Source organism: Gavia stellata, chromosome 8 (genome assembly GCF_030936135.1).
Source record: "Gavia stellata isolate bGavSte3 chromosome 8, bGavSte3.hap2, whole genome shotgun sequence".
NCBI lineage: Eukaryota > Metazoa > Chordata > Aves > Gaviiformes > Gaviidae > Gavia > Gavia stellata.
The window spans coordinates 17,555,439-17,582,636 of record NC_082601.1 but is presented as its reverse complement, the minus strand read 5'-3'; positions in this window follow the sequence as shown (position 1 = coordinate 17,582,636).

Sequence of the window (27,198 nt, the reverse complement as noted above, 5' to 3'; positions counted from 1 at the left end):
CCCCAGATCCTTCTCTGCTGGTTATTTCACATCCCATATTTGTACCTCTGATTGTTCTTGCCTACGTATAGAATCGTGTATCTTGCATTTGTCTTTATTGAATTTCATCCTTTCCCTTCCCAAACAGCCAGATTATTCTTATATTTGATAATTCTGAAGTTCAAGACTGTCTTCTTTTGTGCTTGCTGCTCTCTTCAAATTTATGCCATCTGCTAATTTAATTGGCATATTCTCCATTCCATCTAGATGATTAATAAAAATCCTGAATAGTAACAGATTCAGAGAATATCACTGCAGAATCTTACCAGCTGTGTTCCTGCAATATGATGATGATCTGAACCCAGCTTGTTGACATCTGAATTTGGACATGAACCTACATCTACACACTGTTTCTCAGCTTGCTTCAGCACCTGAAGTTCTTCCTGACATTGGTATGAACTCATAAGGAAGCTCAAAAGTGCCAAAGATCAAGCTATCAGTATCATCGCCTATCAAAACATGCATGTTCTATATTCGTATGTCAATGAGTTTATTCTGTGTCATTGTACTTCATCTTTGTAACACAGTAATGCAGCAGAAGACAGACTGCGCACTGGCACAGGTGTTATACATAAACTAAAATGCCATAAGTAAACCCTGATGAAAGCAAGGTAGCAGATCATTAACCTTTGAGGAGGACATAAACCAAATCCTAGTGTCTAAAGCACTTGTTCAGTAAGTCCTGATGAATTCAGTCCTTGCTTTCTTCTCCTGTAGTTGGTCCAATTTCAACAAATGTACCCTTTACTTACAACTATTTCCAGAATAATTTTGAAATTTGTCTATATCTTTCTATTGCACTCTCTTTCTGTACACCATTCTACTTTCCTGTAGATGGGAAGATTTCCTCCTCCCCATTTACAGGGCTTCTGGTCAGAAACCTTTTCTGTCCCATTCGGCACATAAAGAGTGGTTCCCCATAACATATTTTCAAGACTCTCAAACTGAGACTTCACAAGCTAGACTTTTATGCTTATGATTGATCATGATAACTGAGCGCTCTTCAGCTGTCATTTCATCTGTGAATGTTCATGTCACAAGTTGCTGTCTATAGACAGGTCTGGACACATGCTCCACCTGTTAAACAGGAAAACAAGAAAGTCACCCAGAGATATCCTCACTGGCAGCATGGCCCATGTTTGTGTTTTTATTCAGAGTAGCTTTTTCCTAAGCCCTGGAGAGACCCAAGACCTATTTGTGTAAACACAGATGGAGAAAGCTGAGATGCCTGGGAAACAGAACCCTTTCAAATTCAAGCAAATCTTGATGAACTCATGTTTTGTGGGATTTGATCAGTAAACTCTGAGTCAGGAGCAGGGAGAGACATCACCTTCCTCTTGTGTCTGTGAGTCCAGTGATGAGCAGTCTCTGTGGCTTAGTCCCCAAGGCCAAAAGTCTTGCAATCTGCCTCGATTTAAATTTTTTACTTTTCCTCCCACAACTCCTCCTTCTGGAAGTCACTTATCGTTGCCTCAGGATTGTTGCCAGATTCCCTTCTGGCATCACTTCTCTCTCTCTTTTCTGCAATCTTTGCTTATAAGGTACCTTAATCACTTCCCATGTCAACTACCACAAAGCTCTTTTTTTATAGCTCTCGTAAATACTTACAGGCTTTATATATTTTTCCTCTCCAGACTTCAAGGGATGCAGATCACTGCTTAGAATTGAAGAGGTGGAAAGAAGGGAAGCCTGATTCAGATTTCCACATGACCCAGGCATGGCAAAGTTTCCGGCAAACTGAGATGAGATTGGCTCATTATATTAGGATGCAAAAATGGATGGTTTGCAGCCCTGGCTCTGTGTTACCTCCCCACTCCCAGATATCTCATTCTGATCAATGATCAATCCTTTCCCAAAGCATAAAGTTACCCAGAAATTTGGCTTTGCTTCTTTTCTTTATAAGTCTGAACATTCTGGTGATAATTTTGTTTTTCACTAAAGCAGAGGTTTTCATCTTTTTTCAAACTGCTATATTTTTGCCTGTACAGTACTTCTAATCCTCTTGGCAATCAGATGATTTGTCTTCTTTTTGTTCAATAGCCTCCTAGAAGAAGTGGTGCACAGACCCCACAGATCCAGGTACCACAGGTCAAAACCGACCAGCTAGATTTCTTAGTGACATCTGTGTATCATATATGGAATAAAGGTTAGTGTCTCAGGCTAATGGAAAAATAATTTCTTCTTCACCTGGTTTGAAAAGCAGAACTGTGTTTTCTCTTTCTCTATCTTTGGGCTTTACATCAGCTGTCTGTAGGGTGTTTCAAAAGTAATTGTGTTGTCTCAGCACAGTAAACTCACAAGCTAATTCCCATGACACTGACAATACAAAGCAATCAGGCCAGCCAAGATATTTGTGCTTCAGTGTTCCAAATACACTCTCAACTGCCTTCAAGCAACAATAATTTTATAGGGTTTTCCTTCCTGAAAAATTGCTCAGTGATGACCTAGAAGTGAAAAGTTCCCTGTCTCATTACCATTTGCATCCAATTCCACATGAAATTTACTTAAAAAGCTGGCTTTGACTAAGCCAAGAGTCAACTATAAGCGTTACAAGCCCTGATTAAGAAAGCACTTAATCACTTTCTGTGCTTTGAGTTGGACAGATGCTTTCCCCCGTCAAGGACTGTATCAGTAGCTGGGGGAGGATTTGGGAAAAGAGCTTGGCTTAAAGCCTATGAGAATTCACAACCCAGAGATACAGCTGCAGGACCTTACTAAAAGTACTGGTATTCTAGGACTATCAGCTGTCTCTCATTTTGCTTAGGACTTTCCAGGATGCTTGCTCAATAAAACTCAGTGGCTTGTGTTGCATCTGAAAACAGAAGCCACAGAAAGCCCTGGGAATCATCCCAGGAGCACCTACCTTTCATGGGAAACGGAGAGGGGCCCAGAACAACTTCTGCTTAGATTAGATTGCCCTTACTAAATATAGGAAGCCCTTTAGTCCTCCATCTCTCCTGATAAAGCTTTATTTTTAAGCGTATGTTTTGTTTGACCTTGAGGTTTTTTTTTTAAAAAAAAAAGGAATGAAAGAAAGAAAGAAAAAGAAGAGGGAGCAAAAAAAGCCTCCTTGACACAACTCCAAGTAACACTGAAGATAAAGCTGTGCTGTGGTTAGTTGGGATTCAGTGAGTGAGAGGTTTTATACAGTCTCACAATGTCCCATCTGCATTGTTCAAGTCATTATTTCTTGGCTCCAAAGGGATGTCGAACAACACTTCATCCAGAACGTGTCTAGTTCTGGTCCGCAAGGTATCCCTTCTCCTTTCTGTGGCTTCCCAATGTATTTTCCTTGTTCTTCCTAACCCCCACTGCTACAGTCAAGAAAAAACAGCAGTGAAAATGGTCGTCATCACCTTCAGATCACAGTAATTTAATTTAGTGGCTCTAGCACCATCCCATCTGGCTGTAGGCATTACTGTCCCTCATAAAGACTCGGCAAGTTCTTTCAATAATCCATCAGCTAAAGCAACCCAAGTAGTCAGAGTCCATGACTCTGTTGGGGTGACAGGAAGCAGATCTCCTTTCTTAACCTAAAAGGAAGACTTCTTGGGACAGAGCACACTGTCATAAGTGTATACTGGAAAATTATACTGTCATTTGCAAAGTGTGAATTTTATTTCAGGTGTGAAGAAGCCTTCTGAGACAAAATTTGTAATGGAGCCCGAAGAAGCCACTGTAGATAACTTTCAACTAGCAAAGTCTCATGAGCAGCACTAGAAGTACCCAGCTTTTAAAGAAAAACAATCCAAGCAGAAAATGCATCTCTAGTTGCAAAAGTAATTCCAGTTGAGTATTGACAGTGGCTTATTAAACAATTGAAAATGTGCACAGACACAGCGGCAGAAGCACGGGGTTAACATGCAGTTTCAGGACCAACAGGCAAGAAGCATGTGAGTGAACCTTGCACAACCTTGAGAAAAACAAACTCTCTAGTGATTCTGGGACTCCAGCTAGTGCTGTTTGTCAATGCAAAGCTGGTATGAGCCACACAACCTGATTTACCTTCCATCCCAGGGGGATGTTAATTTCCACTCCCTCCCCGCTGTACCAGCTGGGTCCCCATTGCTAGCACATTCAGGGTCCAGGAAACCCATGCAGATGTTTTTATGGACATAGCAAAAGCCCTCTCTCTCTGCCAAGACTCACACTGGGCTTTCCATAGGAGCAAATGTATCTGTCGCTTCTAAAGCAATGTGGTTTTGGAGCAGCTCTAATTTAATCTGAAGTTGAGAAATAAAATCCTCCTGACCTAGTTGTTGTATTCTCCTTGCCCAATTCTGACAGTAAAATGTCTATTATTTGTCTCTAAACTTGGAATCTCAACCTGAGGCAACGACCCTCTATAATTAATTTCACTCCTGGATATGGTTTTGAAAAGTTATTCTTTTTCTTTTTCAAACCAGAAATGCACAGACTCTTCTGATTGTTATTAAATATCTCAACTCTCAGGCTACTTATAGTTCAAAACAAGTAATTTCAGATTTCCAGACTTGTTGGCAGAAGGTCTTTCACCACATACACACATCCTGGGGCTTCGAATTTCTGACTCTGGACCACAACCAGTTGAATTTGATAGTCACACTGAGATTTAGGTGCCATGCTTTGAGAGGCATAGATTCCTGCAAGTGAAAAAGTTATTGGGGGTGCTTAGGGATGTTAGGTTTTTTGTAGTTCAGATTTGCACAGCACATATATGTCTACACATTCTGGCAGCTTTCCATCAGGTCTGTGCTATGGTGTAGGCTCTTTGAGTGAAACTTATGACCCTTAGAATGCTTCTTTTTAACAGTCCAGAGCAAATCACCTTAACAAAGCAATGAAAGAGTTTTTCTGTGCAGAAGGGTTTTCTTAAGGTGAAAGGCCAATACAGCACCTCCCAGAATGATACCTGCTTTCTGGTCATCAGCAATGGCAGTCACTTGTGAAGGTGGGAAAAGGCAACCAAGTTCTTCTGCACTCACCTGTGAGCATCAGCCACTGCAGTAGGAAACAGCAGCCAATAAAGAGCAGGGTATGTGAACAGATATTTCTCCAGAGGTGGAGGCAGAAGCTTGAGGTCTGAGGTCTGAGTTCTGGGATCCAAAGGCAATGAATGTCTTTTTCACCAAACTTGTACCAGGATCAGATCTGCCTGTCCTGACTATCCTTAACTTTTTTAAGTGTCACAGTGCCATTCATCTCCATGCATGTGTCTATACTCAACTCCACTCCTATTCTTCATCTATGTAATTGCACTAGGTTCTAAGTAGTTTGGAAGAAACACTATACTGTATTGGGTATAACACTTCAACAAGGGCTCAGGTTTTGTTTGGAAAGTGACAATCTTTCTAATAAGTATTACAAAAAAGAGTCAGCAAGTTTTATTTCAGTGTTTAGTTCTGGATTTTGGTGACCAGTCCTGGAAATACACCTTTTGAAAGTTTCAGCACAATCTTCCTTTCTGAATGCCTGAAGACTGCAGAAATTAAAAATTAAAGCAACTGAAGCAAATTTTTGCAACCAGATGCACCATCTTATATTGCAAATTTGTTTCTCTTTGGTGTCCTAGATACAAACCCAGGAAATCTTCATTCTGTTTCTTCATTATTAAAATTCAGTGCGAGGTTGTGCATTTGATATCTTTTTGTTCATTCTTTTTAAAAAAAAGAATCAGTCCCATTTTTTTCAGTTAACAATTCTCTTCAACAGTCACATAGAGATTCCCCAGCCTTATAAACCGCTATGCCATTCTGGTGACTTACTTTTCCCTCGTCAATGGTGATTTTCCTCTGAATTTGTGCTTTTGCTTTCCTTGGTGCAGATTTGTTCAATCTCATCACAGAGACAGGCCCAGTGCAGAGAGTTCTAATGCATGGTTACTCATAGAGCTGGAGCGGAATCAGATCAAATATCACATTTGGATCTGCTGTTTTTCATGGAACTGTCAAAAGGGCTAAAAAGTAACCAAAACTTACCATCATGAATTTCTACATCATTGGTGATACGTATCATGCATAGATCCTGATGCCTGCCAACAGATAGAGGAAGGTTCTTTTAGTGTTACCTTTTCCAAATCACATCTTCAGCCACTCCTCAGTCTTCCAGCACTGCTAACTTCACCTGAAGAGTTTGACTAGCATGGTAGGTCCTTCCCTCTGTCTTGTGAAGAATTGCCAGAGAACAGAAAAGAAAGGGTTAAATAATATGCCTATGTGCAAAGTTAGGAATAATGTGCAGTCATGTAGAAAATACCTGACTAATAATTTACTGTGTAGTTATAGCTAGAACAGTTATAATAGAAACAATTACTGTAGCAGCTTTTGCTTTAAAGGGAGCCTGCACTTTGCAAACAGCTCATTGAACAGATCATCTTAGCTATTCATTACGGAATGTGCCATCCTTACAAGAAAGGAATTTGCTGGGCTCGGCAACAAGCTTGTCTAACTGTTCAGTCCTGTACAAAGCCTATTTGCTAAATTATGAGGAAGACAATTTTGAAGCAAGGTGTTCAGTGGTTTCGGGCAATAACTTGGGATAGATGAGAATAGTGCTTAGGGTTAAAAAATAAAATTATAATTAAAAATAATAATATTACTTATTATTAGTAATATTAATATAATTTAATAATAAAATCTTTCCACCTCTAGCTGCTATTACACTCATCACCATAATATGCTGAGGCCAAATCGCCTATGTAGCTCATACCTCTTGACTCTATTGAAAGATCATACCTTTCTTTAGCTTCAAAAAACATGAGTTAGGTCCTTTCTCGTGCATCTCTGAACTACCTGGTTTTGTCCCACGCAGCAGCAGCAGGTCATCTTTGCAGAATTTGGATCAGCATTCGACTTGAACCCTAAGTTCTCCAATGATCAGCAGGCTTTGGATTTGTTTGGGTTTGTTATGAAGAGAGGCTCAACATACGATGTTCTAGTCCTGACTCCATCCCCTTCTCTCTTTCTGACCTGTACATGTCTAAACAGGACAAGGACTCAGGCTCCTGTTTGGGTCTTAGTCCAACACCAACCTTACTGCAGAGGCACATGGTGTAGATACTCGGGGAATGAGAAGCTTAGCTGTCTGTATGCTTGATCATACAGAGGACAATGTGCCAAACATTTCAGCAGCCCAGTCCAGAGTAGCAAAGACAGAGCAGCAAATCTGAGGAGTGGTGATGATGGAATAGAAATTACCAGAGGTAAAAGAAGTATTATCAAGAACAGTTTAGGTGGTATTTATCTTCAAATAAACAGCTGCACATGAGTTTGGATCCAAAGGAAAACTCCAGCTTCCTCAGATGCACAAAATACCATAAGGTATAGCATTTGCCTAAGAGCCATCAACTGAAAGAGCACTCATTCTGTCCTGCAAAAATAAGCAACAACAGAGATGAGCAGTAATGGTTAGAGAGGAATAGACATTTCACTCATTATCCTCCATATCTGCAAATTGCACTGCATCCCCAGCCTGTACCCATCTCTTCGCACAGCACTTCTCTCTTAAAAATATGCTTTAGTCGCTAACCTTAAAATACAAGGTTATGTTCTTCCCTTCCCCTGACAGGACCTTGTTTGTTTTAGAAGAAAAGGGCTTGATGTCATAACTCAGGGCTGGATTTGGGGAAGGTGTGACAGGACTGCGGGATGTCACCAGAGTGGCATGTGGGTGGGGGGAGACATCTCATAGCTGGATAGATTCAGGTCAACGTAAAGTGTAATCAGAGTGTGAACTCTGAAATGTGATCTGATCCTCTTCTAACCAGTAGTTCTGTGGTCAGCTTGGTAGAGACAGCCATGCAGAGATCCTGCTCTTCTCTAAAGTTTGCTACTTTGCCTGCTATTAAATATTCATCATAATTACAGTTCCTAGCAGAGAATTTTTAACCTCAGTCTGCAGGGGACACTGCAAATACTATTTCACTATATCAGTGGAGCGGTGTGAGATCCAGAATAGCAGGTTCTGGTTGTAGGTGTGTGGAACAAGATAGCAAACCCACAAGGAAAGCAGGTATGGGATTGAGCTGTCCCTTACAAAGCTGGCACAGGACAGCTGAGAAGCAGAGCAAAGGTACTTTTGGAGTGGTATCTTTGGGAAACTTGCCCAGCAGTTGACTACATAACTTCAATTCTGCATCAAGTTCACTCAAAATACTTTACCGGATGCAAACAGGAAAAAAAAAAAAAAAAACACAACAGCAATAACAACAAAAAGTGGGCTAAACTCCCCACAAGGAGTGGATGGAAATTTGGAAATTAAATTCCTTTCACTCTTCTTGAAGAAACTGCCATACTTTTCTTTCTGGAACCTCTCCTCTGGCTTTTGAGGGGTGGTGGGAGTATTATCTACCACTTCAGATCCTTCTTTCACATTAAAGAATCTGTCACTGAGATGAGCTTTGGCGAGTAGAAATATAGGTAGCAGGAAAGGCCAAGCCTTTGACCTTCCCTGAAAAGGCTGGATACTGCAGACAGCTTTACAAGGCGCCTCCAATGATCTCATTCCACTGGTTGCCTCTTCTCCCTGTTTTATTTACCAGGATAACATTTTACCTTTCACTGTTTCTCACTCCAGAGAAAAACACTTCTTTTCAGTGACTAGAAAACAAAGAGTCATTTTTGCTTATCCCTTCCTCTTCTATTCCAGTGGAATGCACTCCTACAGTAGCCTGGAGGGCCTCAGTCCTCCCTACAGCATGCTTAAAGCACATATCTGCCTTGTTAAGGTACCTCAGCCTGAAGTACACCCCAAGAACCATCCAACTGCATTAAGGTCCACTTTATCTCCTTCAGAGCGGAGCCAGCACCCGCTCCCAACAAACAGCATCACCTTGCACAGTAGAAGGATTACTTGTTCAAGAAATCCTTGACCTCTTGCACCTAGGTTTTTAGTCCAAATGTTAATCTAAATGGGTGCGAAGTAGTGACAGATGCTTTAGAAACTGTTGACTGCTTGTAGCTAGTTTGCTCTAAAAGAGCTGTGGGACAGGGAGAAGCAAAGGTATCTAGGGAACAGACAGTGTATTCGCCTCTTTGCACTGCTGGTGAGTGGGCACACTCAGGTGATGGTCAATCCTGGACATCAGGAACTGGTCACTTCTCCCCATTCATGGTTATCAGGAAAGAACGCAGCCCTGTGGAGCTATACAGGCAGCTGGTCATGAGCTTGGTGAACACAGCCACAGTATGCGTTACTCTGTGTCTTCTGAGTTTTCCAGCCCCTGCACTGCAAGTGCATCTGGTTTTGAGAAAGACTTGGGCAGCTGCTTACTGAGAACAGCAGACCCACAAGGCCTGCTGGGCCCATCTGTAACTGGGGAAACATGATCTTGAAAACAGTTTTCTGAAACAGAAAGATGCAGGAAGGAGAGGGAGATGGGCAACTTCATCTTCTGAGCTTCATCACAGCAGCCTCCCAGCAACACCCCTACTGTTATCACTGACTAGTCATTGTCAGCAAGGCATAAGTGCAGTAGGCAGCAGGCTTAGCCCATGGGAATGGCCAATATATGGGATGTGCTCTGCACCTGACTACTCTGGAACAGGAGTCAACCACTCAGGGCTTAAGGCACCTTTTCTATGCTTCTCATGGGGTCACTTTCCTCTGGAGCAGCCTCGCTGGGTGCCCTCCTGCTGTTATTTTGGTCTGTTTGGTTTCACAGCTGCCGTCACATTCATAAAAAGTCATATATATAGGCCAGGACAGACCATAAGGTCTCATTTCCAGCCTCCACAGTGGCATCATAACCCATTTTCCTTTGTGAACAGATCAGTTTAAAATGCTTCAAAACCACAGAAAGGGACAAACTAAGAGATGAGCTTGCTGCACCCCTGGCTCTTCAGTTTGTCGCCTTGGGGGAGCCAGAGGTGTGGTCACAGTTCAAACCAGGACAGGCTCTTCTTTTTCCTTTCCTTCTTTCTGGTCCTTTTAAAGCACTAGCTGAACGCATAACCTGAGGAGCAAGGGGCAGACACCCACTCTATAGCAGAGGATCAGAGTGGGGAATGAAGTTTTGTGTCTTCTTTTCTAACGTCCCTAGCTAGACACAGAAAAAGAGGAGGAAAAAAAGGCACACAGAAAGTGAGAAAATGAATCGAAACTCAGATTTCCCTGCTGCAAAGGAAAGCAGATGGTGATAAAATTTTAAACTTGGAAATACGTTTACACTTTTTTTTTCATTCAAAAGACTCTGTGATTCCCATGCCCGCTAGATACCCCTGAAGACAGGTTTATGTGTACAGCTGTGCACTGATGAACCTTATTGCACCATCTTGTTGAACCTGTTTCTAAAAATGCACATCTGTGTAAGAGGTTCGTACTCTAACTGCCCAGTAAAGGTGAATAAAGTGACTGTCAGGCAATTATTGAAGCTCAAGGGCAAGATGAATTTTTCAGATCGGGCCTCTAGAGCACTGTTGGAAAGGGGCAATTGTGACACCAAAACCAACCACCCATAATAGGTGCCTAAAGGTGGCATTCAGGAGGCCATCTGGCTCCCACAGAGGACTCTTACAAGTAGTCTCTGGTCTGCGTCAAGCCTCGGCAACTGTGACATTGCAGGAGGATACTTTGAAAGAGTTAAGCGAGGCAGGAAAAGTGGAAGATTTAGGGTGGAAAAAGAATTACAAAAAGATTAATTACAAGTTCTCCCCATGCTTTGGACACAGCCCAACAGTCTGTTTCTTCCTCAGAACATTTGGTCCAGAATTTGGGGCAAAAAATGGGTGTTCATAATGTCTTTGTGGATGACCTTTCACTGTTACAGGCTACAGTGACTCTTTATTGGCAGTCTCTGAACCAAAATTTGGCTCTATTATTACTTGCCTCCTCGCAAAACTTGCTGTCGCCTAAAGTCTTTGGCAGAAGATATGAAAGATACTTTACAATATAAAGCAGGAGGGGGTTCCCACTGCTACTAGAGAGAGGTTGCTAGCTCAGCATTAGCCTTTATAATGTACTTTCACATGAGGTATGTTACCCTTCTGGCAACACCTCCAGGTCTGACTTTTCTCCTTTGTCCTCATGTAGATCTGGGATAGGGGTTCCTCAGGGAAAGGTTCTCACACTTCCCAGCAGAAAGGCTGCCTCCATGCTGTGACCCCCCATTCCTGTGGATATATTTCAGTTCAGTCCCATGTGAGCCTGTACTTCCAAGTTTGGTAACCCATGCTGCATGGATGTCACCTGAAATTGTCTTCTCTCTTTGCTGTTGCTGAATTACTCCGTTGAACCACGACTCCGATTTTTAATTAATTTGTTCAGGGAACTTTTGTACTGTTTTTACAGTACAAAGAGAAAGACATGAAATATGTGAGTGTGAACCATGGCCTCCTGTGGGGCATGGATGATGACACGTAAGGCTCAGATTGTGATAGAGCATGGAGGTGTTCATCATGTCTGAAGCACAAAGAGAGGGTGCTAACATGCAGGTACTTCAACAAGATAACTGAAATTTCCATCTTTAGAACCTTTTCTGAAGGCCAGTTTTGTGTTTAAAAAGCAGGACTGGGAGTAAAGATTTTAAGGTACTGATTTTTGCTTTACATCTGACTTTCAGTCTTTGAAATCTTACACTATCTTGTCCCTCCACCTGTAATATGTGACAATACCAACAGGCACATTGATTTAGCCCTGACAGGTCATCAAAAGCCTGTCTCCTTTATATCACCAGCCAGTGCCTCTCACAAGAATTTCTTAAATACAGTCCCAACATTTTGGTTAGGCCAGCTGTTTCAAACGTTAAAAATACTGGACGCTCTAGGAAGAAAACACAACCAAAAAGTTTGTCCACAGTCTGGGGCTCTGTGACAGCAGTGAACAGATGAAGTGGGCTATGAAATAATGAGTTTGCTTAAGACCTACACCTCATGCCAAAAAGGCAAAACCCTTCAGAGCCTCCGCCAGCAGAAATTAGGGAAAAGCTATCCTCATTTGTTCCACATTTGGGGATCACTGCAACCCTAAGCTAACCATGTTCGCCACGCAGCCTGCAAAGACTTCCCACTTGCCACTTTCCTTTTCCTCTCCGGTTCCTCGATCCTTCCCTGCTCTACAGCCAAGGATCAACCTCTCTGTCCCAGTGTGGCAAGTTCCCATACATTTCCCTATCAAAATCTTTCTGGCACCAGCACAGCCTTTGTGGCATCAGCACAAACCTCCTAGCACCAGCACAAACCAGCGACAAACTCCCAGCCCAGCCCAACAACACAGACAATGAAATGCCAAGCATAAATTCTTCCACTCCTAAAACAGGCTTAACTTCTTCTGAACTTCTCTGAGCTCCTTGTCATTTGCTGTCCAATTTTTGAACTGAAAACTGAGGTCAGGGACTGCCTTAAGCATTGTATTTTCTGGATCATATTGCACATATTTAACAAATACTAATCAAAATCAGCAACCTAATTAATTAAGCAGCCCTGAACTCTTTGGACATGAGGGCACTAGAAAATCGCACTTTCTGTTTTGTTCGGCAACATGATGCAATAAATATTTTTAAAACTCTCCCAAGATGTATTTTTTTTATTATGAAATAGGATGATTTAAGGTTTTGTTTGTTTCAGAGTTACACAGTTTCATTAGGTATGTACAGGACAGAATATGAATGGCTTGTACGTTCGCCCAGACAGATTGTTGACTCGTCACCAAGTTCCTCAAGCTTATAAATAGCATCTCCATAGTACTGTATTGCCTTAATGGTCTTATGCCACGTGCTTGGAGAACTGGAGGCATGTACACCATCATTTACACCACAGCCTGTCTCCCACCTGCTCAGATGAGTAGCATTATCACCCCAGGCTAGTCCCAAATCAACCCAGGACTACATCGGGAACCATGATGTTATGTGTACCTTCTGCTGTAAAGCTTCTGTCATGAGCAGGAGCTAACAGCTGGTGAGCTGAGACACCTCCAAAGCCTTGGGCACATATTTCTCAGCAGCCTTAGTGCACCTACTCTCTGAGGATCTCATGACATTTGATGCATCAAGCTGCTCAACACCTGTTTTGACACAAGTCAGCAGGTAAAGCTCCACTTTTCAAGTAAGGAGGATGAACTAACAAAGAAGGAGTCCACACACAGTCACCTTGCATAGATTTCAGATCTTCAGCACCTGGCACTGATTTTAAAACTATTCTTGCAATACCCCTTTTTTGTCCCAGTGCTTCTGGTTAACTTTCTGGACTAACCCTATGTATGATCACAAAACTCTGTATGTAAGAGCTAGTGGATAGGTAGTATCTCCTTCCCTGAAGGTTTCTAACGATGGCTTTCAGGACATTTTTCAAGTCTCATCTCACATGGGCCAAGTGCCTCCCAAATGGCTTGTAACAGTTTTTACCATTTTCTTGTCCACACAGATCAAGTGGGACAGGCATTGAAACCAGCTGATGAAAGGAAACAAACAGACCGCAGGTTTTCTGATGACATTGCTAGATTGCATCTTTTCTGAAGTTCTTCTCTCAGTTATGATGACATTAGATGTTCTTGTTTGTGCAAATAAGGCTTTTGAACAGTCTTTGCAGAAAAGCTACGGACTGCATAAAATGCAGAGAAATCTCTGATACCCAAGATGGGTTCTGCTGTGTGGAGAGGGGATTTGTAGTGTCTGCCTCCACACTTCTAGAACAGTAAAGGGAAATGCTACCCCTTTTGATATTGTTAAAATGACTCAAAATGGGATCCTTAGGACTAAATTAGAAAGACTCACTTTCCCTCACTTCTCCTGATCTGCGCTTTGGGAAAAAAAATGACGGGAGGTTTCTGTACAATCTGCCTCAAATTTTCCATGGGATCCGGTGCATTTTGGGGTGGCATTCTTTGGATTATTTAGTTCTGTACCTTGCCAGCCTCTCTCTCAGCTGGGAAAAAAGTCTGTAAAAGCTACTGCTTCTTTACCTTTGGGCCAAGTCTTGAAGTGTTAAAGCACAACTCCTAGTAACATGGATTACAATAAAATCTGAGTTTCTTTAGTTCACTTTCACTGCTAGTTTATAACATTGGGACCCAAAAGGTGGTTTTGCAAACTTAAAGAGGACCAAGTGTCCAGTAAACTTTTTAATACCATGTGAAATTTTAAAGCCTTAACAGCAGAGGCTTAGTAGTAGTGTCTCACAATGCTTGGGCATTTAATGAGTTGCATTTTATGAGTCTGTTTTTCTTGGGGGCAATAAAAGGATATATGAAAGGGTCGAAGTTAGGAGACTGTAGTACAACATATCTTGCCAGGGTTACATACAACATATCTAGCACTTTCCCAAGGGAAGGATGGGTTAGGCCTGCAGCCATGGAGTATTCTGGGTGATTTTTAAAGGCCTTCAAATAAAAGAGAGTACTGTAGACCTTTTTTTTTTTTATTTAAGTGGATGTGGAGGGGAAGCAGAGACAGACACTGGCAGGCATCTGCAACCTGTACAGTTCAATGCACAAATGCAATCCCAAAGCAAGTTGCAAGCACCTGGCCCTAGTGATACGGTCCCCACTCCTTTTATCTCATGGGGTTTGTTTCCCATTTTTTCCCATCAAGGGTAAACGTGTGACATGAGATCAAAACTTGTATAGCCGTTCTCTAGGCTGCTGTATGAACTTACAATTATCTAATTATTGGCTGTTATTAGTATCGTTGCAGTTATCACAGAGATATTTCTGCTCTGGAGACCTCGTCTATAGACAGATGAAGCAGAAGTGTCCCAGAAATCCCAGGCAGGTGGCTAGTTTCCTAAGTCAGTTTGGATCAGTCACTACTGAAGCTAAATTCCTACAGAATTCATTTTCTTCATATCTATGAATTCTCAACTCAGAGCTTTCCTGATACTGCATTTCCTCAGAAAGGTGTTTCCAAAATGTATTTGAGAGATACAAGTAAGGAACATGACAACAGGCTGTGGAAAACAACATCCTCCTCATGTATCTCTTGCCTGTGGGATATACTTCTGTAATATCTGAGAAGCTTTTGATTCCTTTTTGTTGTCCTTCACTTTTGGGAAGGGGGAAGCTCATAATTTTGTGTATTTTGAAGTAAATCTAATGTACTTTCAATGTCATCAGTTTATTATTAAAAGTTAAACTCTTGGAAATAACTGGAATGCGGAGGTATGGCAAGCCTTGCAAAAAGCAACTATGGACAGTCATCCCACACACCCTTTTCATCCTGTCAGTGTTCCACACCTTTTGCACAGCCACATACTGAAATGCGTATCTGAGTCCACATATTACCTGGGCTACCGCCATCCCCAATAGCTTTGTCTGTGCGCTGAATAAACATCATTATGGTGTTAAGCTTATTGACTACTGACTCTTGGCAGCAGCTGCTTGGGCTCGTGGGTAGTGGAGAACGTGTAGCTGGGTTTGAGTAGTGGTCCTTCACTCTTCGGGGAATAGCCCTCGCCGCTCTTGACCTCGGTTGTGCCTTGTCGAGCGGCAAATGCAACAGGAGTGCTTCCCAGCTACCAGTGGGTGGGTGATGACTAACTGGGACATCTCCCTTTTTCCAGGACCAGCCCCTCCTCGCCAGTGACGAACCCACTGTGCTGGGGCTGCTGCCCCCGGCATTCCCTGCCTTTCCGGCTGGAAGCAGCTGGGCTTTGCCAAACCCCAGATGCATGCGGTTTGGCACCCTCCGTTCATCAGGAGCAGGAGCTCCATCCAACACATACTGCTGCATACAAGTTAAGCAACAGCCCCAGTGAGGACTGGGCCAGAAGCTGGCCCACAAGCTCCTCTTTAAGCTTCAGGAGGTTGGTTAGTAGCCGCAGGGACAGGGTGACGGGAATGCTGTGTGCTGGGAGAAATAACAAGCCAAGCATTTTCCTGAAAAGGAAGGGAGGCAGTGGGAGTTTTACAAGCTGCAAGGGAGGTGAGGAAGAGGCCAATAGAACAAATATGATGTATTTTAAATACTCGTTTCTCCCAAAATATGTCCCCTACCCCTTCCCCTGTTTGTAGCCGTGGTTTTCAAGGCTGGAATGATAACCCCTGTGCCTGCTATTAAGAAGACAGCGCACAGGTTTTTCTTCAGCCCTCAGCATGACCCAGAGGCAAGCGTGTGTGGGAACACAGAGGGAGAGGGCTGGGGGGGACAGATGGCTGCCTGAATTGTCCTTCTGAGCCACTCTTGCCAAGATGTGGTGTAACATCTTATTTTTCTTGTCATTGCTACCGTCCATTACAAGAAGTCCACTTACGTTCATTAAACATCTTCTGTGCAGCCTAAGGATGCAAGGAAGGGTAACATTGGGTGGTCAGTCCCCAGGGATTTAGCCACAACATGGCCCCAGCAGCTTCCAGGGATCCTGCAGCCCTTCTGGAAAACATAACCCCCCCCAAACACACATGCAGCTGAGGCTAGAGTGGGGAAGGGCTGGTGCTGAGGGAAGGAGGTCGGGGTGAGAAGTGAGTTGCAGTGCTCACACACCCCAAGCAAGCTGAGGCTTTCTCAGCAGCAGGAAGAGCCAGCTTTCACCTCCGCCCCAGCCCAGTGAGGCTACGGGAAGCACAGCCAGCTTGTTTCCTGTAAACAGGCTGCTGCTCCCAAAGCTGTGGCAGTAAGACAAGCCACTGAAACACAAGCGAGTCCAATATTGGGACAGGTGCCACTGTTGATGATGTGCTGAAAGGCTTCACTTCTCCTCATCCCTCTCCAGCGCCCTCCTTCTCCCATGCTCTCACCTCCTTTGCCCTCCACTTTAGCTGTCCTCCTTTCTTTTCCCTTCCCATGTACCTCCTCCCGAGGTCTTGGCACAAGAGGGACCTTTGCAGCTGCAACCTTATGGTAAAACCACAGGCATTGTCCACCCTTTGCAACCCTCATGGGATGCCCTTGGCTGATGTTCAGGAGCTCTGTGATGTGATAGCTAAACCTGAATTGTCCTTTTCCTAATACCTCTCCATTTTTGGGAACAGGGCGGAGGGTTATGTGGCCGTACGTATTTCATTCCAGGCTGAAACTTGGCAGATAAATATCTTCTGAGGAATATTTTTAAAAAGGAGCTAACATAGCATTACGCAGGACCAAGCAAACCCTCCTGCCCATCCATCTCCTCTCTAGCTTCTCCCTGACATTGAACTCAGGCTGTGTCATTGGAGGAAAGGAGGGGTCATGCCAAAGTCATGGTAATGATCCATCTAGTCCATTGTAATGATCAATCTAGTCCCATATCCTGCTCCTAACTAGGTAGCAACAAGTGATTTGGAACCACTAGGCAATGTCAGCTCCTAAAATTTCTCATAGGCCATCACACCTTCTTATCTCAGTCTCAGCTGAAAACATGAACCAGGTGATAGGACCTTTGACACCAGCTGTGGCCCACAGTTTAGGCATTTCTGCTGTAAAGGACCAGCAGATTGCCAATTCCTGTGATAGCTGGTGTTTTCCTTAAAACCGCAGCTCCTGGACTCCTCACTGTTACCAGATAAGCTGTATTCTTTTCTTTATAAATTGGGCCTGCACACAGACATCAGGATTTTTGACAAAAGCCTGATGATGTGAACAAAAATAATTCAAATATCAAAGTGCAAGCAAACCTATCTTGAATAGGCTTATTTCAAAAACTGTGTTTCTTTTTCTGTCAAATGTTGTGATTTTTGCTACTCTGCCTCATGGCAATTAATCACTTATTACTTGGCAACATTAGGGAGATGATGAGCTGACAGGAATACTGGTGAACTCCTGAAAAGAAAGACACAGAGCTTTTGTCTCCCACCGAAACACAAATTCAGGATACCTGGTAACTGCACAATGCTGAACAAGGTGTTTGAAGCCAGCCAATGTCAGGGTGTAGGAAAAAATAAAATAGGCACAGGCTCTTGGCCACCTACAAAGCAGGTGGAATTTTTTTTTGTGGGTTGAAATTCAGTTATTACTGAATTCTAACCTTGTTCTGTACATACATGGTTGGTAAAGAAAAGGCAGGTCCTCTATTTTATTCTTAGAAACCAGAACATAGGTGAGAAATGAACACACATACACACACAAAACCCCAACCAACCACATCAGATTATTTGTATTTGTTCTATTGATTACAGCTGATACTTTTTGTGAATCTAAATCCTGCTCTTGGATGTCAGTGGCTAGCAATTTTTGAATGATGTCTTCTCTCCCTGGACTAGATGGGCCTCCAAAGTCATGAAGAAGTATGTGCCCTCTCCAGAGCCCCTGGGTCCATCTTTCCCTTCTCTGGCCTTTAAGTTCCCTATTTTCTGTTGCTGAGGAGAATTAAGAAGGGCTCTGTCACCATGGCAATGCAGAGTTGTACCTGTTTTGGAAAATGTATAGGCACCTACAACTAAACCTTTCCAAGTCAAAGCCTGCCATGACATCCTCAGTTCTCTCCCGTTGATGACAGATATTGGGTGTGAAAGGCATTTCAATATGACTAGGGTAGAAAAAACCTGATCAGAGCATGGCCAAAAGGCCCTACTGGGGTCAAACTGAGTAGTGGTCAGTGAGGAGTAACCAAAACACACCCTGACTCAGAAGCGGCTGAGAAACCCAACCCTTAGGTATGGGTAGATCACTGCAAGGTGCAGTTATTTTAAGATCAGGCCTGAAACCATCAGAGGTGGAAAGTGAAACCTTGAAAAATAAGGTCAGTGGGAAAATCCAGAGGTGCAGAGCCAGCCTGTGGTTAGGAGCTGATGACACCCAAGAGGGTGCAAAACTTTCCCTAAGAGCTGTGGTTCATCACTCCTAGAAAGGAAACAGCAAGGAAAGAGATGCAGAAACACTTGGAAGCCTTCAGAAAACACCTTAAGTAAAGTAAAAGTCAGTAAGAAGGCCAATTCTTGCTCTACTTGAGGAAAGAGTATAGCCAGCTGGGTTTCTCCTCCATCCTAACCCATCCTTTCTACTCTTGCTTCAGAAGGACCTCTAGAGAAAGCTATTTCCTTCCTTCCTTCCTATCTTGTCACTTGACATGGATTTGGGGCCTTCCCTTAACCTTGGCTGACCTTTGTTTCAGTGGATGCCTCTTATCCAGTGCCTTGGAGGTCCTCCAGGTAGCTCTTTGCTTTGCCTTTCAGCAGGCATTACACAGGATGCCACAGTTTGATCTGGCACCTGCACTGGACACAGTAAATTGTGAGTGTCCCTTAATGGTTTTCCTCCAATAAGGAAACTGGGGCTTACTGTCCCAGACGATTTCAGGGCTCTCACTGGATGAGGAACTCAGCATCTTACCGTGTGTGTCTGCAAGGCTACATTTACTTCCTACTCACCTAGAACGTGTACTGCCTGTCCCTGTGGAATTTCTTCTGTATTAATGCTGAAGTTTTTATGTCTTTTTTTTTTAATTCTACCCTTAAGAGGAGATGACCCGTTTCAGGAAGGATGACAATTTTGTTTGTTTGTTTATTTTCATTTTGAATGCCACAGTCCACTACTGGAAATTTGCAATGGTAAAAAAACTCTCCCTGTACTCATACACTGTGAATCCAAAACCAAAACCCAGGACTGGGCAAGCTCCAGATGTGATATGGGCCTCTGAGACTGAAAATAAACAGCCAGAGAGTTGGCTGGAAGAAGAAGCCCTCCCTCCTGCATTGCATCCATGAGTCACTAAGCCAGATGGGGCTGGCTTAATGCATAGAAGCTGCTAATTCTCAAACCAGTGCTGTCAAGGTGGGATGTTGAGGAGGAGGGACAAAGTCTATTTGTGTGCCTCCTTTTTAAGTATTTGGAGTTACTTTCATACCTGTGCTGCTTTAGCCATGAGGCAGAGCAGATCCCCTTTGCAGGATGCTCTACAGCTGGCTAGAACATAATGAAAATTGTTACCAGCTCTGGAGCAGCTCACTATAAACTAATCTTATAAACAAATAATTCAAACTTATCCCAACAATACCTCTGAAAAGCACTGCAAAGTAGCCTCCATCACTCTTTCTGCATCTCTGAAATGCAATCAAGAGCATCATGAGAGCTGTAATGTACGAGCCAGGAGAAAACACGTGTCTGGATCATTATAGTTAAAATCCTGAGTAAGAACTGAAAGATTTGGCCTTTGAAAGGCATACTGGCTCTGGTTTGGAATGGCTTCATCTCTAAATAAGAATTGCCCATGTCTGGCAGTATGTAGATATATACTGTTCTGACTCAGGAGGCAGGCAAAATATCAGGAAATTACTCTGTTTGAAAATTAGACCGTAAATTTAGATATAGCTGTTCTGATCCTGGCATGATTTGTTATGAGTAAATCAATGTATTTTTGGCAGAGATAATGAAAAAAAAAAAAAAGAAATAGGAGAGAGAAAGGGAGAGAAGATTAGAAATAGAGTTTTATAGAGGAAACTAAACAGAGAGATGCCAGTTTGTGTTAACAGTATCACAGATTTCAAGTCACTGGTACTCCAGCCTATTGACAGCTGCCTTCTGATGTATTCAGTACGACCAGGTGGAAGGGGCTCGGCACAGAGACTCTAGAGACTTGAATCCTGTTTTTGCTTCTGGTTCAGACTTGCCACTCTCTCTCCAGCTGTCCCTGCCCTTGGCACTTCTCCTACCTTTCCTCTGTTTAAAAGGCAGCAGTATTTGGGGTAATTTGGGGAAGGGGCCAAGGCTACCTCCAAGACCGGAAAGCTGCATACCCAGAACAGGCTATACCTCTGCTGCTGAAGCTCAGGGAAACCAATGCCTGGTGCAAGCACAGAAGTGCAAAGGCTCAGAGCAGGGAGTGAAAGCTATTGGGACCTGGAAAAGGGGTCAGGAGCCTAGAGGGCAGAGCAGCAGGCTTAGGCTTCATGTGCACATGGGCAACCAGGTGTTAAGCATCTGTAGCTAAGTGCTTAATGCCCTAACTAGCAACAGGCAAATCCCAGTACCGAAGGAATAGGGGATCCAGACTAAACATTGCCAAAGGTATAGCACCGCACTGCTCTGCTCACTCTGCTCCCATTGCTAAAGCCCCCTCATCAGCTGACCAGTTATATCTTAGCAGGAAACAACACTGTGGCAGGTCAGCATAGTGCGGGTATGTTATGACAGCTGGAGAGGAACTTCCTGAGAGAGTTACTCCATTTGGTTGGATGTAGCTGGACAGGCTGAGATGAGGGAATCCCCATTTATAGTCTCTGCATACCCAGGCTGAATCCCACAACAGGAAAGCCAAGGACCATGTAAGAAAATGTCCCAGATCTGGGAGGGGACTTGGCAGAGTAAATGTTTCCGAAGGTCAGATTCCAGAAATCTGGTTGAAGTGAAGTCCTGGAAAAATATCCAAGTCTGCTGATACGCATCATGAAAAGGTGTCTTGTATCACCCAGAGGGGTGGGGAAGGCAAAGGATGAGCCCAGAACATGATTCACTTGGCACTATCCTCGTTTCCACTCTTGGAGCCTCACTAAAACCTGTGCAGCAGGCAGGGTTGTATGCCTACCTCTGGTCCTCTGTCATGCATGCCCTTCAAGAGCAGTACAGTTCTTGGCCTGCTGCAATGCAGCCTGCAGTGGAAGTTGATGGAGCTGCCCTGATTCACAGCAAGGAAAGATCTAGCCCAGCAACTGCTAAAAAGTGTAATTCAGAGTCCAGTTTCTAAGAAATGGCTTGCAAAGAAAACTAAAGAAATGGCAAAATTGCTGGGAGAATCTAGCTAGGCTGAATACTATTTCTTCCCTTTGTATTTAATAAAAATACTGGGTTTAGACTGTGCAAACAGAACATTTCTAGCAGCCACATGCAGACAGGTCCTTGCTTTTCTGTTGTCTCTGCCTACCACTATAGTCCCACGTGGCTCTTTGGCTCTGTAGAAAAGGCCTGAAAATCCAAATTAGACCCATACAAAGTAACTGTCTCATACTTAGATTGCCTTTAGACATTTACGCTGTGCAACACAAATAGTACCAAATGAGCAATAATATTTGTAACACAAGCATTTGTAAGGCAATGGCCAAGAATTGTGGCAGTGAAAAGAGCTTCACAATCCTATTGCAGAAAGAAGCAAAATATTTTACCCTCTTAGAGAGCCTGTCTTTCCTCATTGATGGTCACGTCATACCCATCTTAAATAGACCCAGCAATACTAGAGGAAAATAAGGAAAGAACATAGCATCAGAGCTGAGGTCAACATCTGGATGGACTTAGGCTTCACAAAGGAATTCACTGACTCATTGGCACATGTGAGCACTGTCATCTCCTCTGCAGCGTGTAGTGTTTAATCATGAGAGCCCATTGGAGTAAGGCTTGGCTTTCAGGAATGTTAATGGAGTAATAATGCTATGAAAAGTGAAAAAAACAAGGCAAGAAACTGAGCAGTTCCAAAAAACTCCCTCCCTACGTACATACATACACACATACAGATATACACACAAGGAGGGAGTAGCCAAAAGACTGACGTTGAAAACTAACAAAGACACCTGCTGGGTGTTTGAACAGGAATGGGATAGGAGTCCCATCTGTGCTGTGACCCCATCTGACCTTCAGGGGCTCCAGCAGTGGTGCAAAAAGTTTGTGGAGCTGACTGAGGTCTCCCTGTGACCTCAGTGGGGTGTAACATGGACGCTCCCAGCAGGATATCCGCACCAGCATGTCCCCACTGCTCTGGGGCAGTGGTGCCCAATCCGGGGAGCGGGAAGGAAGAGGAAATAGAGTAAGAGATGATGGGCAGGGCTTTCCTGTTGCAATTGTTTGGAAGAACATGGGCCATAGTGTCACTTCTGGACAAAATGAGCCTTGAATGAGTTGCTGTGGGCACAATGCCTTCCCTCACACACCCAGCACATCCTTCTCCTGCCTCATCAGAGAAGGCCCAAAGGCAACCGAGAGCAAGAGCTTGCAGATCCACGCCAAGGCATGCTGCTCAGTATGGCATGCTCACTAACCTGGGACACATCCTTGCCTTGCCGCTCATTGGAGACCTTTGTCTGCATATGGAGCCTTGCTGGCCAAGGATGCAGGGAAAGAGCCCAGAGCTGGTGCACCATCCCATCCATTTGGGCCCTCAGTCCTGCTCTCCTGAAGATTATGAATGAACTTCTGAACTCTCGAGGTTGATAGATCACAGGTGACAACAGGATATGATGGGGAACTTATTTGCTCATGACTACTCAGCTGCTGCTCTCTGTTATTTAATCTAGTGTTTTATTAGGTTCACTCCTTGTGATCAGGAGGATTTGGAAATGCCTGCTTTGCTTGTCCTGTTGCAGTGACCTCATGATTCAAGAGGCCCCGAATCATGTTCCTCAGATAGCTAAGGACTTTCTAGTGGCAGTTACTGTGAAGCGGAGAGGACAATGGCTGCTCAAGTATCCCCTGCTCCACATGGGAAAGACCTGAATAGAGGAAGAAATTTAGATTCTGACTTGATTTTGCGTGATCAGTTCCACCACCCTGTTCTGGCATCCTGCCTCCCCCAGACATGGTTTCAATTTACCCAGAAGGTAAATCACTAGCTTGCTCCAATCTATCTAGTCTGCTCCAATCTATCAGTAGCCTGCTCCAATCATATGTTGTTGCGTGAACTTTAGAGCCATTCTCTAGGCAGCAAAAGATGGCCTTTCCTGGATAAGGACAATTAAAGCAGCAATAAGTCTCAGCATTTATACTATGCACAATAATCAGCTGAGCAACAGATTAACAGTTAAACATTTCCAGCAACTTAGGAGGCAGTTTTGTTCTTAGGCTAAGGTTGAACTGCTACTCTAAGACAAGCCTTAACCATTTGCTTCCCCTGTTTTGATAAATCCTCTCAGTCCTGGACAACCCAGATCATCTTTATGTGCACCAACAAGAAGGTCTCTGAGATCACATTCTAGGGATACCACAAAAATCAAGGAACAAAATGCATCCAGCCCTGTTTATTGCAAGTCAGTTGTTATGTCAGGCTGTTCTTATGCCATGCATTTCCCAGAAAGCAGGGCTGTTCATCGTGCAGTTGTTGTGAAAGCTTGTTTCTACACTGCAATACATGGCAGAGAAGGCAGTCAGGGTGTCAATACGACACTCGCCTCCTGTAGTGGTACTTTTTGCCCCCTGTAGAAGAGAAGGTAGGAAAGCAGGGATGAGAAATGCTCTCCTTAGTCAGAAAGCTGCTAAGGGCATTAACGGCAGGAGTTAATTGTCCAGTCTGCTCATGACACCTGTTAATTTGATGGGTTTTAATTTGATTTTACATAATGCTCCCAAGTATCTCTGGAACTAAAAATTTAGTAGGACATAGGGGAAGGTGTCACTATGGGTTTATGTTTGCCTAAATATGATAATCTAATAGTTTAACTGGCTAATTAAGATTACCTCTTTAGGCAACAGACAGACACGTATTTTCAGAAAATGTTCCATCAGATCTATCTTGATATACTTTAGATACCTGTCTACAAATCCAGCCAAGTATTTACCAAGCCCTATAAACATCTGCTTCACCACTGGTTATGCTATACTGAATTGTAGGAGTACACATTAATGTCTCCTGATTGCTCCTGTGCAGTCAGAGGTATTTTTATGATACCCACCTGGTATGCATAGGTGGCTGGTGACTAGGGGCTGTGATTTTGTGGTACTATTTCTTGTTTAATGAAATTCCCTACCCTACACAGAGTAGTTATCACAAAATTTTTATATATGACAGCCTGCGAGTCTGCAGCCACCTCAGATGGCATGGATGCCCTTATGGTTGCAGACAATGTGACCATTCCAACTTTCACATTGGCTCCACAGCCAAGATCTTAAACCCATTTTCCCTCCAGGATACATCATCCTTGCGCCAGAAAGAGGTTTCTGTGTCTGGTTGCAAGATAGTCCCTGCAGCATTGTAGTTCCACCAGGATTTTTCAGAAAGTCTCATCCAGTGACAGCCTTTCCACTGCTCAGCCTGAAAGACAGTACGTCTTGTCTTCTCCGCCTTAGCCCTTGTCTCCTTCCTGTCTCTGTCTCTTCGCCTCAACCCGGAGAGTTCCCTGGTGTTTTGCTTCCAATATTGCCTGTATCTCGCCATTTCTGCTTTCAAGATCTCTGTAACAGGATGGCAGCCACCTGGCAGAGCTGCCTGTCTCTCTGATGGGTGGTCTTGCTCTGTATCAGATGGTGAGTGGACGCATATCTGGCTTATCTTCAGAGGTCAGCCACTACAACATATTGGGTATTTGTGATGCAAGAGAGTCACTTTTGCCATATATGGAAATAGTCATATTTGGCCATTTGTTTTTCCATCACAACAGAAACTGCTTCGTGATTGGTCTTTGACTGTGAAATAAGAGCTTTTCCTTCAATCTCAGAATCCATGAACTTAGACTAAAGGCTAAAAAATTTACCTTTAGGCTTTTACTTCAGGGTTTTCACTGTGTTAGGTGGAGGGCAAACACAGTGAAACTGAGGCCTGGGATCTCCAGAACAGAACTGAATCTCAGCAGTCCAGAGCCCACCCATGTAATGCTCTCTTCTATGAGTCCTGTCCCTTATAATCAGCTCTGACATGACATGACAATGAAAGGGAAAAAAAGAAAGAAACAGGGAAGTTTGTCAAGGATAGGAAACACAGACTCGTAATTGCTTTCTATTAATTATTTTGTTTTCAGTCCAAAAATCTCTCCCATTAAAGCACTGATGCCTGCCATGTAAGAATTAAATGTCAGAAAAACCAAACCACCCTGTAACTACAAGAGTATTTTTTTCTGATCTCTTATTGAAGTGACATATGAATACTGTGAGGTTACTTCTGTTGTGCAACTGACGCATTGTTATACCACATAGCAGGATGGAGCTGACCCTAGAAACTCCCAACACACAATAAATTGAGATCTTCTTTTGGAAATGACGCTAGCAGTATGCATCTCAGTAATGATAGCCTTTGGGCCTTGTTCTGGAGTCATAGGGAGTTTATGAGATGTTATATTCTCCCATTTCCTCCCTACTGAAACTTCCCTGGGAAGGTCTTTCAGCATGAGGATGTGTCACTTTCAAAAGGATGTTTGGGCAGAGTCCGTGGCAAAAAAAATCAGACTGAATCTGGAGCTAGGTAGGCAGAAGGATGCAGTCTAGAGCTGGAGCTGTTCCCAGGCCTGTGCCCCAGGTCTGATTTCCAGACCTAGATGTGTAAAAACCTTGAGCCCCACAAACAGCTTCCATTATGTTAGTCACATTGGTTGGCGTTTATACATAGAATACAAATATAATGCAATCACACTGTTTTGTGTAGTAAAACATCATCCATCTTGCACATAGGTCTCAATCTGGCCAGGAAATATCAAAGTAAGTACCAAAACGAAACTCAACATTTTCAAACAGCCCAAAGCATCTGGTATTTAAAGTCAAAGCTGTAGCAGGCATAGTTTGTTACAACCCAAAGACCTACAGCAGGGTGTGTATACAATAGCAATAACCTTATAACAACTGTAGATGAAGAAAAAGACCTTGTTTTTCTCTCATAGACAGAAAATCAGAAAAGCACAGTGGCTTAATGAATATATCTTTTTATTAATTGCAGGTCAAATACATGGTGTGATTGATATAGGTTATTATTTTCAATAATGCAGCCAACCTGAGGTGTGATTTTTTATAATTACATCTACAATACTGCATTGTGCCCAACCTAATAGCTAGTCACACAGCATGTGAATATTCACATAATTAGATCACAGCACCTCAGTTGAACAGAGCCACCCCAATATGCTGAAGAAGGTCTATCGATACATCGGATCTGTCTACCTATCACCCGTAACAAAGAAGAGGAAAGATTAAAGAGGAATGAGAATCTAACTGCTCCACAAATTATCCAGAGACAGACTTGTTTGGAAGAGTAAAGCAGCTTGATACAGCTGCAGATCCTTCACAAGTGCTTCCTTCGTTCATCAGTGCAAATTTGGGAGACTGGCAGTGAAGAGGGGACAGATGAATGATCAGAGCAGATGCTGCACCAAACCTTGTAGTATTTTGTCCTTAAAACTGTTGCTGAGTTGTCCCATGCTTATGAAATGTATGTAGTGAAATTGAAGGTCTCTATCCATACAAAGCAAGTCAGCTCTCTGCTAACATGCTTGAAAATCAAGAGCCAGTTCCTTGCCATCAACAGATATCCAGTACACAGAGCTGCAAAACAGGCATGAGATCACATTCAACCCACTAGCATCTGGGTTCTTTGGCTTTCCTAACCCTTGTGATTTGTGACATTAAGCCACCTTGCTTGTATGATTGATCCAGTGGGCTGAACTCTTCTTTTGCCTTTTCTCCTCTAAGCTAAAGACAGACATGAGGAACAAGTTTGTTCC